The sequence below is a fragment of the Muntiacus reevesi genome, chromosome 1, assembly GCF_963930625.1.
Source record: "Muntiacus reevesi chromosome 1, mMunRee1.1, whole genome shotgun sequence".
Lineage (NCBI taxonomy): Eukaryota > Metazoa > Chordata > Mammalia > Artiodactyla > Cervidae > Muntiacus > Muntiacus reevesi.
In genome coordinates this window covers 36,164,665-36,178,990 of record NC_089249.1, presented here as the reverse complement: position 1 = coordinate 36,178,990, position 14,326 = coordinate 36,164,665, and positions in this window count along the sequence as shown.

Sequence of the window (14,326 nt, the reverse complement as noted above, 5' to 3'; positions counted from 1 at the left end):
TGAACCCGAGCCTTCAGCAGTTGAAAGCAGAGTCCTGACCACTGGACTGCCAAGGAATTCCAGATGCAAGTTTAAATTAGGGACAAGTCTTCCAAATCATTTTATTCAAGGAATATTTACCAGTAACTCAAGGAAAGGGTGATGGTAATGTGTTTCACAGTAGTGGCAATCATAAAATCAGAAACATTTATTAGAACCTAAAATGGCTTTGTAGAACGTGGCACCCCAGAAGTATTAATATAGGTGGCCAGGGTTAAGGCTGTGTGAGTGTGTGTAGGAATGACTTTGACTTTCTTTGTAACTGGAGAAGGCAAGCAAACAAGAGTCATTCTGCAAATGATAAGTCACCTAACTCAACTCAACAACAAGGGGGTAGATTTCAATCAGTGCCATTAGGGTTGGATGGTCCATGAAACCAACAAACATCAAAAATCCAGCTCATATGAAGGGCTACTGGACCCATGGCCACTCCCCCTCACCCACACTCCAACTCCTCACAAGAATCTGGAATTACTCTAATCTCCAGACTTTTCTTCAAAGAATCAAGTAGAAAAGCTTGACTTCCAAGCTTATATAGTCTAGCTCTTGTGAAGTCATTTATATGAGAATTTCATGCTGAACCCTGTGCTAGATGATTTACAACAAATTTTTTGTCATTAAGTTGCTACTAGTGCTAACCCCATTTAATATGAGAAGAATCTAAAAATTGAGTCACTTAATTCATCCAGGCACATAGTGAGTGATGAGTGTTACTGACCCCCAGCACTCTTAACCTCTAGAGCAGGGTCCCCAATCTCCAGGATCTAATGTCTGATGATCTGAGGTGAAGCTGATGTAATAATAATAGAAATAAAGTGCATAATAAATGCAATGTGCTCGAATCATCCTGAAACCACCTCCCATCCCTGGTCTGTGAAAAAACTCTTCAATGAAACTGGTCCCTGGTGCCAAAAAGGTTAGACTCCACTGCTCTAAAGCATTGCAGCTCTCCGTGGAAGCCCATTTCATTAAAAGTTGTGAACTCCACTCTGCAATGACTCAGGTAAGCATTCCACCCAAAGGAAACCACTCCCAAGGGAACTAGAACTGATGGGTCGCTGTTTTCTAGCCAAGCAGTCCCCTATCGCTTGTCCCAGCAATGTTACTGACCACTTTGTCTGTTCCTCAAGAATTCCAAGTCTAAACCTCTCTACTAAGATTGCAGTTGAGCAGTACCTGGGTCCCAGCCCCACATCCAACTTATGTGGTAAGCAAAGTGCTTTACAGTTAGGATCCATGTAAATGAAAAAAAAAAAAAAGGTCAAATTCTATTTAATGAACAATGGAGTCAATGTTTAAGGTTCTCTGCAAAAACATCTAAATTTCATACCTCTATTAATTGATAGTAGATCTTAGAGAATCTCAGGAGAGTGACCCAGGGTATATCTTTAAGACAACTTCCCAGTACCCATCCTCAGACTGACTTAGTAGGTCAGCAAATCTACATCTTGAGCAAATATAGTGATGATTCCCATACAAGGGAGGATCACATTTTAAGATATATTGCTCTCCTCTTAAAGTAACACATCTCTGCATTCCATTTACTTAATTGAAATCATTTCCTACACAACTACTGTCCATTGAAGGCTACTTCTACTTCTTCACTGGATTCACCACACACAGGCCAAAGACATCTGACTGCCTTCATTTGCCATGTTAAAAATGTAAGGAAAAAAACTAAAGAGAAGCAGCAAGGAAGAGTACTCTCACTGCACTAAAATATACCCATCTGACAAATTCTCTCACAAAAGTCTGACTTGATACTACGGTTATATATGGAAGTGTTGATATTCCAGATCAGTCCATCCTAAGACTTAATGTTTCATGGGACAATCACAGAAGCATTTAGTGCCCACTCTAACACAGGGGTTGTTATTTTTATTTTATGTATGCGCATATCCCCTCCCTCTTGAGCCTCTCCCCACCCCCCATCCCCCACCCACGTCATCACAGAGCACCAAGCTGAGCTCCCTGTGCTACAGAGCAGCTTCCCACTAGATACCTATTAACACACGGTATTAAAATCATATTTACTGCTATTTCTGAACATAAAAGTCACATGTACAAATCATAAAAATGCTGAAAGTGTAAAGCATATTGGCCTATTTCCTTGCATACAATTTTATGGAATTGCTTTAAATATTAAGGATACACAGCATATAAAAATTTGTACCCTGTTCTTTTTATATAATTTCCTGTATGATATTGTCCCATGTCATTAAAACTACTTGAGCAAATAATCTTAATTATTTACATGATACTCATATTTTCATCTGCAATAACAAGACAACCATTTCTCTACTGATACATAATTTAAATTTTTAGCATTTCATTTCTGTTATTAATTAGGCTATAGTATCTCTGTGTATAAAGCTTTGCCCACATTCTACATTATTTCCCTTAAGATAAATTCCATAAAATCACATATTGAAAAAATATGAACATATTAATGTTCTTAGTACATATTGCCAAATGGCTTTCCAGACAGATTTAACAATTTATACTCCCATTGGTAGCATAAGAGACCTCGCCAAAATCTTGGCAATACTGAATATCAAATTTTTTCTTTGAAAGGCAACCTACTTTAAAGTAAAAGAAGCATAAAAGGTATTTCACTAACTTATGCTCAGTTTAGTTCAGTTCAGTCGCTCAGTGGTGTCTGACTCTTTTAAGACCCCATGGACTGCAGCACGCCAGGCCTCCCGGTCCATTACCAACTTCTGGAGTTTACACAAACTCATGTCCATTGAGTCTGTGATCCAATCCAACCATCTCATCCTCTGTCATCCCCTTCTCCTCCCACCTTCAATCTTTCCCAGCATCAGGGTCTTTTCCTATGAGTCAGCTCTTTGCATCAGGTGGCCAAGGTATTGAGTTTCAGCTTCAGCATCAGTCCTTCCAATGAACACCTAGGACTGATTTCTTTAGGATGGACTGGTTGGATCTCCTTGCAGTCCAAGGGATTCTCAAGAGTCTTCTCCAACACCACAGTTCAAAAGCATCAATTCTTAGGTGCTCAGAATTCTTTATAGTTCAACTCTCATATTCATACATGACTACTGGAAAAACTATAGCTTTGTCTAGACAGACCTTTGTTGGCAAAGTAATGTCTCTGCTTTTTAATATGCTGTTTAGGTTGGTCATGACTTTTCTTCCAAGGAGTAAGCGTCTTTTAATTTCATGGCTGCAGTCACCATCTGCAATGATTTTGGAGCCCAAGAAAATAAAGTCTCTCACTGTTTCCCCATCTATTGGCCATGAAGTGTTGGGACTAGATGCCATGATCTTAGTTTTCTGAATGTTGAGATTAAGCCAACTTTTTCACTCTTCTCTTTCACGTTCATCAAGAGGCTCTTTAGTTCTTTTTCACTTTCTGCCATAAGGATGGTGTCATCTGCATATCTGAGGTTACTGATATTTCTCCCGGCAGTCTTGATTCCAGCTTGTGCTTCATCCAGTCCAGCACTTCTCATGATGTACTCTGCATATAATTTAATAAAGCAAGGTAACAATATACAGCCTTGATGTACTCCTTTCCCTATTTGGAAACAGTCTGTTGTTCCATGCCCAGTTTTAACTGTTGCCTCCTGACCTGCACACAGATTTCTCAAGAGGCAGGTCAGGTGATCTGATATTCCCATCTCTTTAAGAATTTTCCACAGTTTGCTGTGATCCATACAATCAAAGGCTTTGGCATAGTCACGAAAGCAGAAGCAGATGTTTTTCTGGAACTCTCTTGCTTTTTCAATGATCCAATGGATGTTGAATCTCTGGTTCCTCTGCCTTTTCTAAAACCAGCTTGAACATCTGGAAGTTCACAGTTTACGTACTATTGAAGACTGACTTGGAGAATTTTGAGCATTACTTTACTCGCGTGTGAGATGAGTGCAACTGTGTGGTAGTTGAGCATTCTTTAGCATTGCCTTTCTTTGGGATTGGAATGAAAACTAACTTTTTCCAGTCCTGTGGCCACTGCTGAATTTTCCAGATTTGCTGGCATATTGAGTGCAGCGCTTTCACAGCATCATCTTTTAGGATTTGAAATAGCTCAACTGAAATTCCATCACCTCCACCAGCTTTGTTTTTAGTGATGTTTCCTAAGGCCCATTCGACATCAAACTCCAGGATGTCTGGCTCTAGGTGAGCGCTCTAGGTAAGGCTTTCTTATCTTTCCTTTCTATTCTTTGGAACTCTGCATTCAGATGGATATATCTTTCCTTTTCTCCTTTGTTTTTGACTCCTCTTCTTTTCTTAGCTATTTGTAAGGCCTCCTAGGAAAACCATTTTGCCTTTTTGCATTTCTTTTTCTTGGGCATGGTCTTGATCCCAGCCTCTTGTACAATGTCACGAACCTTCATCAAAGTTCTTCAGGTACTCCGTCTATCAGATCTAATCACTTGAATCTGTTTGTCACTTCCACTGTATAATCGTAAGGGATTTGATTTGGATCATATCTGAATGGTCTAGTGGTTTTCCCTACTTCCTTCTTTTAAGCCTGAATTTAGCAATAAAGAGTTCATGATCTGAGCCACAGTCAGCTCCCAGTCTTGTTTTTGCTGACTGTATAGAGCTTCTCCATCTTTGGCTGCAAAGAATATAATCAGTCTGATTTTGGTATTGATCATCTGGTGATGTCCATGTGTAAAGTCTTCTCTTGTGTTGTTGGAAGAGGATGTTTGCTATGACCAATGCATTCTCTTGGCAAAACTCTATTAGCTTTTGCCTTGCTTCATTCTGTACTCCTTCTAACTTATGCTGCCCTGTACCTAAAAGCATGCCCACAGTGATATTATTTAGCAGTTATTTTCTTTTTATGAGGGCTGGCATAGTCAGGAAAATCTACATTACTACCTCTTCTCTGAATATTTATCACACACATACACAAACACATTTGCATTTAAATCTGGATATGGATACAAACACAGGTACTTATGCCTAGGCATATACATGGGTTTCCCAGGTGGCACTAGTAGTAAAGAAACTGCCTGTCAATGCAGGAGATGTAAGAGATGCGGGTTCAATCCCCAAGTTGGGCCGCAAAGAGTCGGACATGACTGAAGCGATTTAGCATGCATGCATACAGGCATATGCACACAGACACACAAAATGCTTCAGATTCTGAAGACTCAGTGTGATATTTTTCTTAATAGTCTAGTATTTTCTCCTTCTCAACCCTATTTCCAGCTGGACTGTTAGCTCCATAAGAACATGGACCTTGTTTATCCCAAGTATCTAGTTTATAATTATCTGTCTTAAGATAGGTACACAATGAATGAAAGAATGAACAAAGCAGGATAATAGATACATGAAGCATGGTAGACTTCATTGGGCTTAAGGTTTATTTTGTAAACTGTGAATCACTGCTGTCCCTTTAGGAGCTATGCATTCCTCTGCCTATTACCAAGACTGACACTGGGCCTCTTCATACTAAGGCAGTTGATTGCTTTCTGAAGCTGCCTCAAGCTCTGATGAAGACCTTTGCTCTTTTCCCACTCCCAATGGAGAGAGATTGTTTCCTCCAACATGTTTAAGAAAATCAAGTTCTCCAAAAGTGATGCACAGTATTTTTTTTCTAATGCTACATCATTCCTACACTAAATAAACAACTTTGTTCCTTTACTAGCAAGACACATGCTTTCGAAAAGAGCTCCGACAGCTTCTCTTCTCTGCACTTAAAAACATACTTATTTCCTTCTCCTTCCTAAGATTCACCGAAGTCAGGTACGTTCCCTTTGAGGCCCATTCTTCTTGTGCACCTGATCCTAAATCCTTGATCTTTTGTCATCCAGGCTCTTGATTCATCGGTTATTTTCTTTTCTTGACTTTTCACATTCTCTACCCTCTCTTAGTTTCTCTCCTCTATAAGCAAATGTGCGTATGTGTTAGACGCTCATTCATGTCCAATTCTTTGTGATCCCATGAACTGTAGCTTACCAGGCTCCTCTGTCCATGGGATTCTCCAGACAATATTGGAGTGGGTAGCCATCCCTTCTCCAGGGGATCTTCCTGACCCAGGGACTGAACCCAGGTCTCTTGCATTGCAGGCAGATTCTTTACCATCTGAGCCACCAGGGAAGCCCATAAGCAAACATACTCAGTTCCAATTATCCTTAAAAAAAAAAAAAAAAGAAAAACTTCCCTATGAATTTCTCAGGTCCTTTCACTATGAAACTTTTCAAAAGATTATCCTATTCTTAGCTTTTTTCCTGTTTCCTTACCATTTATTATTTTCTTAAAGGAATAGGTTTAATTAAGACTGTGCTATATTCTAGGCATTCTAGCAAGCAATTTCGCCTGCCTCATTGAATTCTTATAAGAATCATACAACAGGGAATTATTTTTTACACTTTAGAAAACTAGGAATATTCTTAAGAAATTTGGCCAAATTGACACAGCTGGTAAGTAACAGAACTGGGATTCCAATTTAGGTACGTCACACTTCAAAACTCCTGCCCTTAACTCTGTGGCTTCTGGTCCAGGAGTATACTGAAAATGCATTCTTGCAAGTTTTCAATATCATCGTTCTTCATTCCAGTGACCTCCCCTCAGTCATCATCATGGGAACTTGACTATTTCTTTATCCTGAAAAGCTTTTCTTTCCTCAGTTCTAACTGCATCCTACTCTCCTCCTCCTCTAAGTCTTTTCGTTTTTCCTCTTCCACTGTACCCCACACTCAGTCAGACACAGGCATCCTCCAAACTTTAAACCTCCATTCTCTTCCTCTTACATGATCACCCTCATGCACCAAGGTTTTCAGCAACCACGCTTTTCTTCACAATATTCATCATAATATTCAGCTACAACAGTATAGGATACTCACAATCCACCCCTATGATTAAAGTAGCTCTTCAAAACAGTATTTTTTATAGTATATGTGTCTTCTCTTTGCTCTTGGCTTTCAAACTTGTTGCTTATTTTTTCAGTTTTATTTTATTATTGAACTTGTTGCTAAGCACTAAGATACAACCTTGACCACATCTCCCAGGGTAGCTTTCCATGAACACATCTCTCAGTTAGACCTGACCTTCAAGAACATCCTGTCTTGACACAGCAACTCCTTGATCCAAACTCCATCCCACCATCCCTCCAACCCTGGCCACCTATGTTCTACAAACAAAAACAAGACATCTACTAAATAATCTTAGAAATGACCCCAATCAAATTGACTGCGCCTCACTTCTACCTTCCAATATTACCTAGAAGTCCCACTTATAGTGTGTCAAAGCCAGCAACTTCAGAATTAAGTTTTTCTTCTTTCCTGCCTCTCTCCTCTTCAAGAATATGATTCTTTCCTGCTTTACAACCTGTGTTACCATTAATTCAAGGTCAAAATTGATCCTTTTGTTCATTTTAAAATGTCATTATTTTGAACAAAAAAATATACTTCGTAAAGCTACATGAAAGATTTGTTTGGAAGGATTTCAAATAATTTTTCTATATACTTCAGTCCATTTTAACTCCCCTGAAAAGGACAACCTCTTCTAGGTTATAAATGCAACAGCTTTCCTGAATTAATTTTATTACATAAATATAATGCTTATCATGCTGTTCTTATTTCCCTAGTCACGTTTTATTCTTATTTTAGAATATGTAAAGTACCTGCACTTTGCAAGCACCATGTCTGTGCTCCAAACTCATATGAATAGAAAAGAATTTATGGTGTAAAAAGGATTTACTAATTGGACAGATTCTTTTTTTTTATTCCCCAGGAATGTGATCTGTGACCCTAACAGCATGCAAATACAGCCCTCAGTTCAGAGATAGTCAAGGCAAGAGACAATGAAGTAAGGTGAAGATTCCATAAACATCATATTTTTTTAGTAGAGATACCTGAACAGTATCCCAATGTTCCCAAAAGATATTTACTATGTTCACTTCAGTACTTCTTTTTATACCTTTTTCTTGGATTAAACAATCTTCAACAGCTCAAATGCCTTCAAATGTATTCAGTTCAGTTCAGTCGCGCAGTCATGTCCGACTCTTTGCGACCCCATGAACCGCAGCATGCCAGGCCTCCCTGTCCATCACCAACTCCCAGAGTCTACCCAAACTCATGTCCACTGAGTCAGTGATGCCATCTAACCATCTCGTCCTCTGTCGTCCCCTTCTCTTCCTGCCTTCAATCTTTCCCAACATCAGGGTCTTTTCAAATTTATTAGAAAATAACAAAAAAAGAGAAACACCAAGACTCTTTTGCCAAACTATTATTATAGCATAACAAATGCCCAAAGTTCAAGAAGGGTCTGAGGTATTGGTCTGGCATTAAATTCACCAAGTCTAGCACTGAAATTCATTGGTCAAACTTATCTTTTCAAAATTTCTAGACATTCCTGCAGTGTGCCATGATTTCTAATAATAATACCTCATGATACAGAAGAAAATATGATGACAGTGGCTATTTACAGTCACATGGAACCATTCAATACACTTTATTGGCCATTGACTCTCAGTACACATCTATTCATAGTGAATTTGACTAGAAAATTTGAGTTAAGCTGCATTGACTTCACTTGGCCTAGGATGTACTTTTATTTTTTAATTGGAGGAAAACTGCTTTATAATATTGTGTTGGTGTTGGGAGGTACTTCTAACCAGCTACCAACACCCATAGTCACACTGTATTCATTCACCCAAGAAGACCTCATATCAAACCTTTCTGGACTTTGCAGAACAATCTGACCTGGCCCAACTCATCCATATGTGTCTCATCTTCCTCCATTTTAAGAGACTAAAATCCCAATATCCTCTCTTATGTTCCTGCAAATTTATTTAACTCCAAAATTCTTCAGCAAAATATTTTCATGGACTTATTACTAACCCTGCTTCCTTTTTACATTCCCATCACTCAATTCCTTCTTTTAAATTAACCTTCAAAAAATAGGTCTTTATTTAAAAAAAAAATAAAAAAGGTCTTTATAGATATATGCCTCAAGAAAAAGGACTTACTTACTTTGGTGAGTCCATTAAAGAGTGTGGAATATAATAAGTGTTTAGTAGATTTTTTTTTTTTTTTGAAGACAATTGCTTTACAATGTTGTGTTGGTTTCTGTCATACAAAAATGTGAACCAGTCAAATTTTATGTATATATTCGCTCCCTCTTGAGCCTCCCTCTCCCATCCCATCCCATCCCTCTAGGTTGTCACAGAGCACCAGGCTGGGATTCCTGATTATATAGCTGCTTCCTGATAATTATCTATTTTACACATGATAGGGTAAAGCATGTCAATGCTAACTTCTCAACTCATCCTAACATATTTGTGGAATGTGTAAATGGACAGTCAAATGAATGAATACATTGAAGGGAGAAAATAAATTGTTTCCTTTAAATAGATAACTTCTCTACTAAATATTTTAATTTTCAAAGCATCAAGAGATGATGCTGAAAATGCAGGGACAAAGGATGTGCCTGAGATCCCATACGAAGTTTGAATACGCTGCACATGCACCTGCTTAGAGAGTCTCGATCTACATTAAAGGCTCAGAGGTAGTCTGCTGCTAAAAACTTTTTTTAGTTGAGTATTTTCTGGAATCATTTTTGATCCCTCCTTTTCCCCCTCACCATCCACATCTAACCTATCTGCAAGGTCTATGAGTTTATCCTCTCAAAAAATATCGATTTACTTCTCTCTACCACAGCTGCTCTTACTGTAGACTGTAGCCACATTGTGCCTCTCAGGAGTAATGCAAGTGCCTCCCAATTGACATCTCTGCATCCACTCTTTTTTTTTTCCATTTATTTTTATTAGTTGAAGGCTAATTACTTTACAATATTGTGGTGGTTTTTGTCATACATTGACATGAATCAGCCATGGATTTATACATATTCCCCATCCCGATCCCCCCTTCCACCTCCCTCTCTACCCGATCCCTCTTAAGACCCCTAACTGTTCCAATAGTGAAGCCAAAATAAGCTTTCAAAAATATAACTTGATTCCCTGCATACCAATGAGTTAAATGTTCTTAAAGTACAGTCTTCATAAATAGGCCTGCAGAGCCTTTTGACCTTTAGCTAGAACCTCACTCTCAAACATTATCAACCACTACTCCTTGCCCACCACTCTTTTGTCCACTAGGCTCCGTCCTCTGCCTTTTCCCTGCCAAACCCTTGCTGACATGAGGCACTGTGTACTTGGAATTTCCTCTGCCTGAAAACATACCCTTCAGCTCTTATGATTAACTCTCTTCCTTCGTCAAACCTCAGCTCAAGTATCTTCTATCTGAGTTCCTCTAGAGCACTGGTCCTTCCCAGTTCTCCCCGCATCACCAGCTTTATTTATTTCATAGTGGGTGCTTGCATGCCCAGTTGCTTCAGCTCTGTCCAACTGTTGGTGACCCCATGGACTGTATCCCACCAGGCCCCTCTGTCCATGGGGTTTTCCAGGCAAGAATACTAGAGTAGATTGCCATGTCCTTCTCCAGGGGATCTTCCTGACCCAGGGATCCAACCACCATCTCTTTACATCTCCTGCATTGGCAGATGGGTTCTTTACACTGGCACCACCTGGGAAGCACTCATCACCACTAAAATTTTTTAAATTCTGATTTCCTACATTAGAATACCAACCCTATGGCGGTAGCAACCTTGTTTATTTACCAGAACATCCTTAGCACCTAAATAATACCTGACACGTGGTAGGGAATAAATATTCACTGAACAAATATGTTTATTTGGGGGATCCTCTTTGAAGTAAAACTTACTAACATTCCACAAACCATAGAAAATTGAGCATAGGTTGAAAAGTTATCACTTTACATAAGAAGTTGAGGCATATCTTCAAGGAGTTAAGAATTTCTATTCATATAGAGTGAGCTTTATAATTCTGACATAAAATATTATATATGTGCTCAAAAATCCATTACAACTAATGTCAAGGCTATTAGGTGTGTGGGAGTGTGTGCTCAGTCATGGCCAACTCTTTGTGACCCCATGGACTCTAGCCGCCAGGCTCCTCTGTCCATGGAATTTCCCAGGCAAGAATACTGAAGCGGGTTGCCATTTCCTCCTCCAGTGGATCTTTCGGAGCAAAGGATCAAAACCACATCTCTTTCGTCTCCTGCTTTGGCAGGTTGATTTTTCCCTGATTGCTCAGCAGTAAACAATCAACAATGGATCTAGAGATTGTCACTAAGTCAGACAAATTTCATATGATATCGTTTATATGTGAAATGTAAAAAATAATGGTACAAACAAACCTATTTACAAAACAGAAATAGAGTCACAGATGTAGAAAACAAACTTAGAATTGTGAAGGGGGAAAGGGGCGAAGGATAAATGGGGAGGTCGGGATTGCCATACCCACACTACTATATACAAAATAGATCACTTACAAGAACCTACTGTGTAGCACAGGGAACTCAGTACTACTCAGTACTCTGCAGAGACCTATATGAGAATAGACTCTAAAAAAGAATGGATATATGTATGTGCATAACTGATTCATTTTCCTACAGCAGAAAATCACACCACATTGTATATCAACTGTACGCCAATAAAAAGTAACTTAAAGAAAAGAGAAAGAGAGACAGAGCCTGGTCCCTTGATGAGCAGAGGTCTTCACCTGACACATCCTTAAAGTCCTCAAAATAATTTTGGGAACTGCACATCTATTTGTACATTTATAAGTTACCCTTAAGATTTTTCATAAAAAGCTTAAATTATTTCAGGTAATTCAGGCATATTGTAAATATTTACATCTTGAAATAAAATCCACATATCAAGTTTTTTTCTTTTTATATCAGGTTTTAAAAAGCAGCCAACAGAATCTAAATATCCTAGATTTATCTATCTAAAAAATAAGTGAACACTTTATTTTATATAGTTCCTTTATCTCTTTGAACTTTTCTATTTCATTTCAGCAACATATTTTATGCTAATGTCATGTATCTTTATGCTGGAAAGGTTTTTACTAGAAGTAAGTCTTTTATGCTAGAAAATATAATACATTTTTGCTCAAAAATCTGTATGTAATTTTTTCCATTGCCTATAGAGCCTTAGTTTAAAAATAGTTTTTTCTCCTATAAACATTTATTCAGCACAACATAAATATATTAAAAATTTGGTGATTGGTTATTAAATATAAAACTTATTGAAGATATACCCTATAATGTATGGCTCAAGCTAACTGATCTTCACTGAATTTATATATCTATGAATAAATATTATTAATTGCTAACGAGAGAAAGGATTCAGCATCAAATATATTTTTCTTCTTATTTCATAGATATAAGAAATGAGCAAACTATCAGATAAGTAAGTGGACAGGAATAACAAGTTTTCTGATAGCAATGTCACACTGTTCTTTAAATTCTTCTGAATTATATACTAAAAATTACACTATAATCTATTATCAAAAATTATTGCTAATGATATATCAATTCACAAACTTGTTAGGTAGCCCTTTTACTGTATTGAAAGCAAAAAATTAGAAACCAACTTATTTGCAAAGGGCTTTATTATAATGGGTATCCCTGGTGGTGCAGATGGTAAAGAGTCGACTTGCAATGGGGGAGATCTGGGTTCAATCCCTGAGTTGAGAAGATCCCCTGGAAGAGGGCATGGCAACCAGCTCCAGTATTCTTGCCTAGAGAATCCCATGGACAGAGGAGCTTTGCAGGCTACAATCCATGGGATCACAAAGAGTCTGACACGACTGAGTGACTGACACTTTCACTTTACCATTCTAGGCCCTGACACTCTCAGTTTCTTGGAAGAGCACAAAGGCTTTACCAAGACTCAGCCAATGACTTGCCTTGTGCCTGCAACTCTGTCACTTAGAGGCATTTTATTTATCCAATATTCTTAGACAGGGAGGAGGAAAACAAAGTATTAAATTCAGTACACCTTTGATAAGGTAAAAATCTTTTTAACTGTCAGTTTTCATCTTATGAAGGTCTAGGAGATTCAGAGTTAGTGCCTGTAATTAGTGGAAAACCTTCACCATACAACCTAATTAGCAAAACTAACCCACAACAGAAAAACACTGAACTTCGAGTTTTTACTTTCAAAAAAAGTGTTAATACATAGTTTCAGAAATATAAAAATCACTGTGAAACAAATTAGAAACCAGGCCTTGTAGCACAAATTACTAAAAGCAATCATTAAGACTAAAACTTTTCATATTTAATTTAATTTATACATATTCTAATAAAGTCAAAAGCATAATAAAATGCTATCTTTGTTTCTTCATTTGCAAGACTGTTGTATGTAAAATTATAAGTTATTTGTGAATTGTGGAGTGTATCAGCACAGTACTGCTTTGGCAGATATGTAACTTGTATGTTTTAAACTCTGATGTTCAGCTTTTAGTATATAATTAAATAAGAACTGTGTTTAAGATATAATAAATCCAAAATAAAAATGCCCTATGTATTTTATGAAAGAAATGATATGCAGTGCTAAAAATTACCTAGTCCAAAGCACACAGTTGTATTTCTTGCTAACAGAAAGCAGAAAATATTAAATATTTTATAGACGAGAAAGATTAGGCTGACTGAAATCAGAATAAATATTTTATGAAATGACTTGAGAAAGTAAGTTTAACTACATTAGCAAATAATGAACTCCAATCTGAAAGAAATCATATAAAATGTCCATTTACAGTTATCATCCTATATCTTAGGAAATTTGATAATGTTAAAATGATTTCCAGTTAGAGATGAAAGAATTTTAATCCTTTGGTTCTTCATTTTGAGCTAATGGCATGACTTGAGGATGACTATCGGAAATGGCTGAAAAGAATCAGTTACCTTTAAGTGGAAAACCTGTTCTCAGGACGTTCTCTCCAGATCAATGCATGTGTCTGCAACACTGGAGGCAACAGAAGAGGCAAAGTCTCCCATCATCCAGCTCCACAACTTACCTGAATTCAGAATATAACAACCCTCAAGCAATATTCAAATGTCTTTCTGCTTATTGCTCTAGAACTTTTTATACCCAGGGAAAATGTCCCATAGCAAGATTTGAGCCAGGGATGTGCCTTTGTTTTACAGAGTGGAGGTAAAACTATTAAGAAAAGACAGGTGGCAACAGAGAATCTGCTTGATCATGCAGGAGAGTTCTCAGTAGATACATTTTAGGAAAAGTATTTACGGAAATTGACAATCCAGAATATAATTTGTTTAACTTTCTTCACAAACCCCCAAAGGTACAAACAGCCCAGTTGGAAGACTGTCCTGAAGCTTGTGGAATCTAGTTTCAGACTACTAGAAATAGAAAACTAATAATAAGGAAATGAAAAAAAGCATGAGATAACTTGCAAAGGGTTCATGCCCTACTCTATGCCACA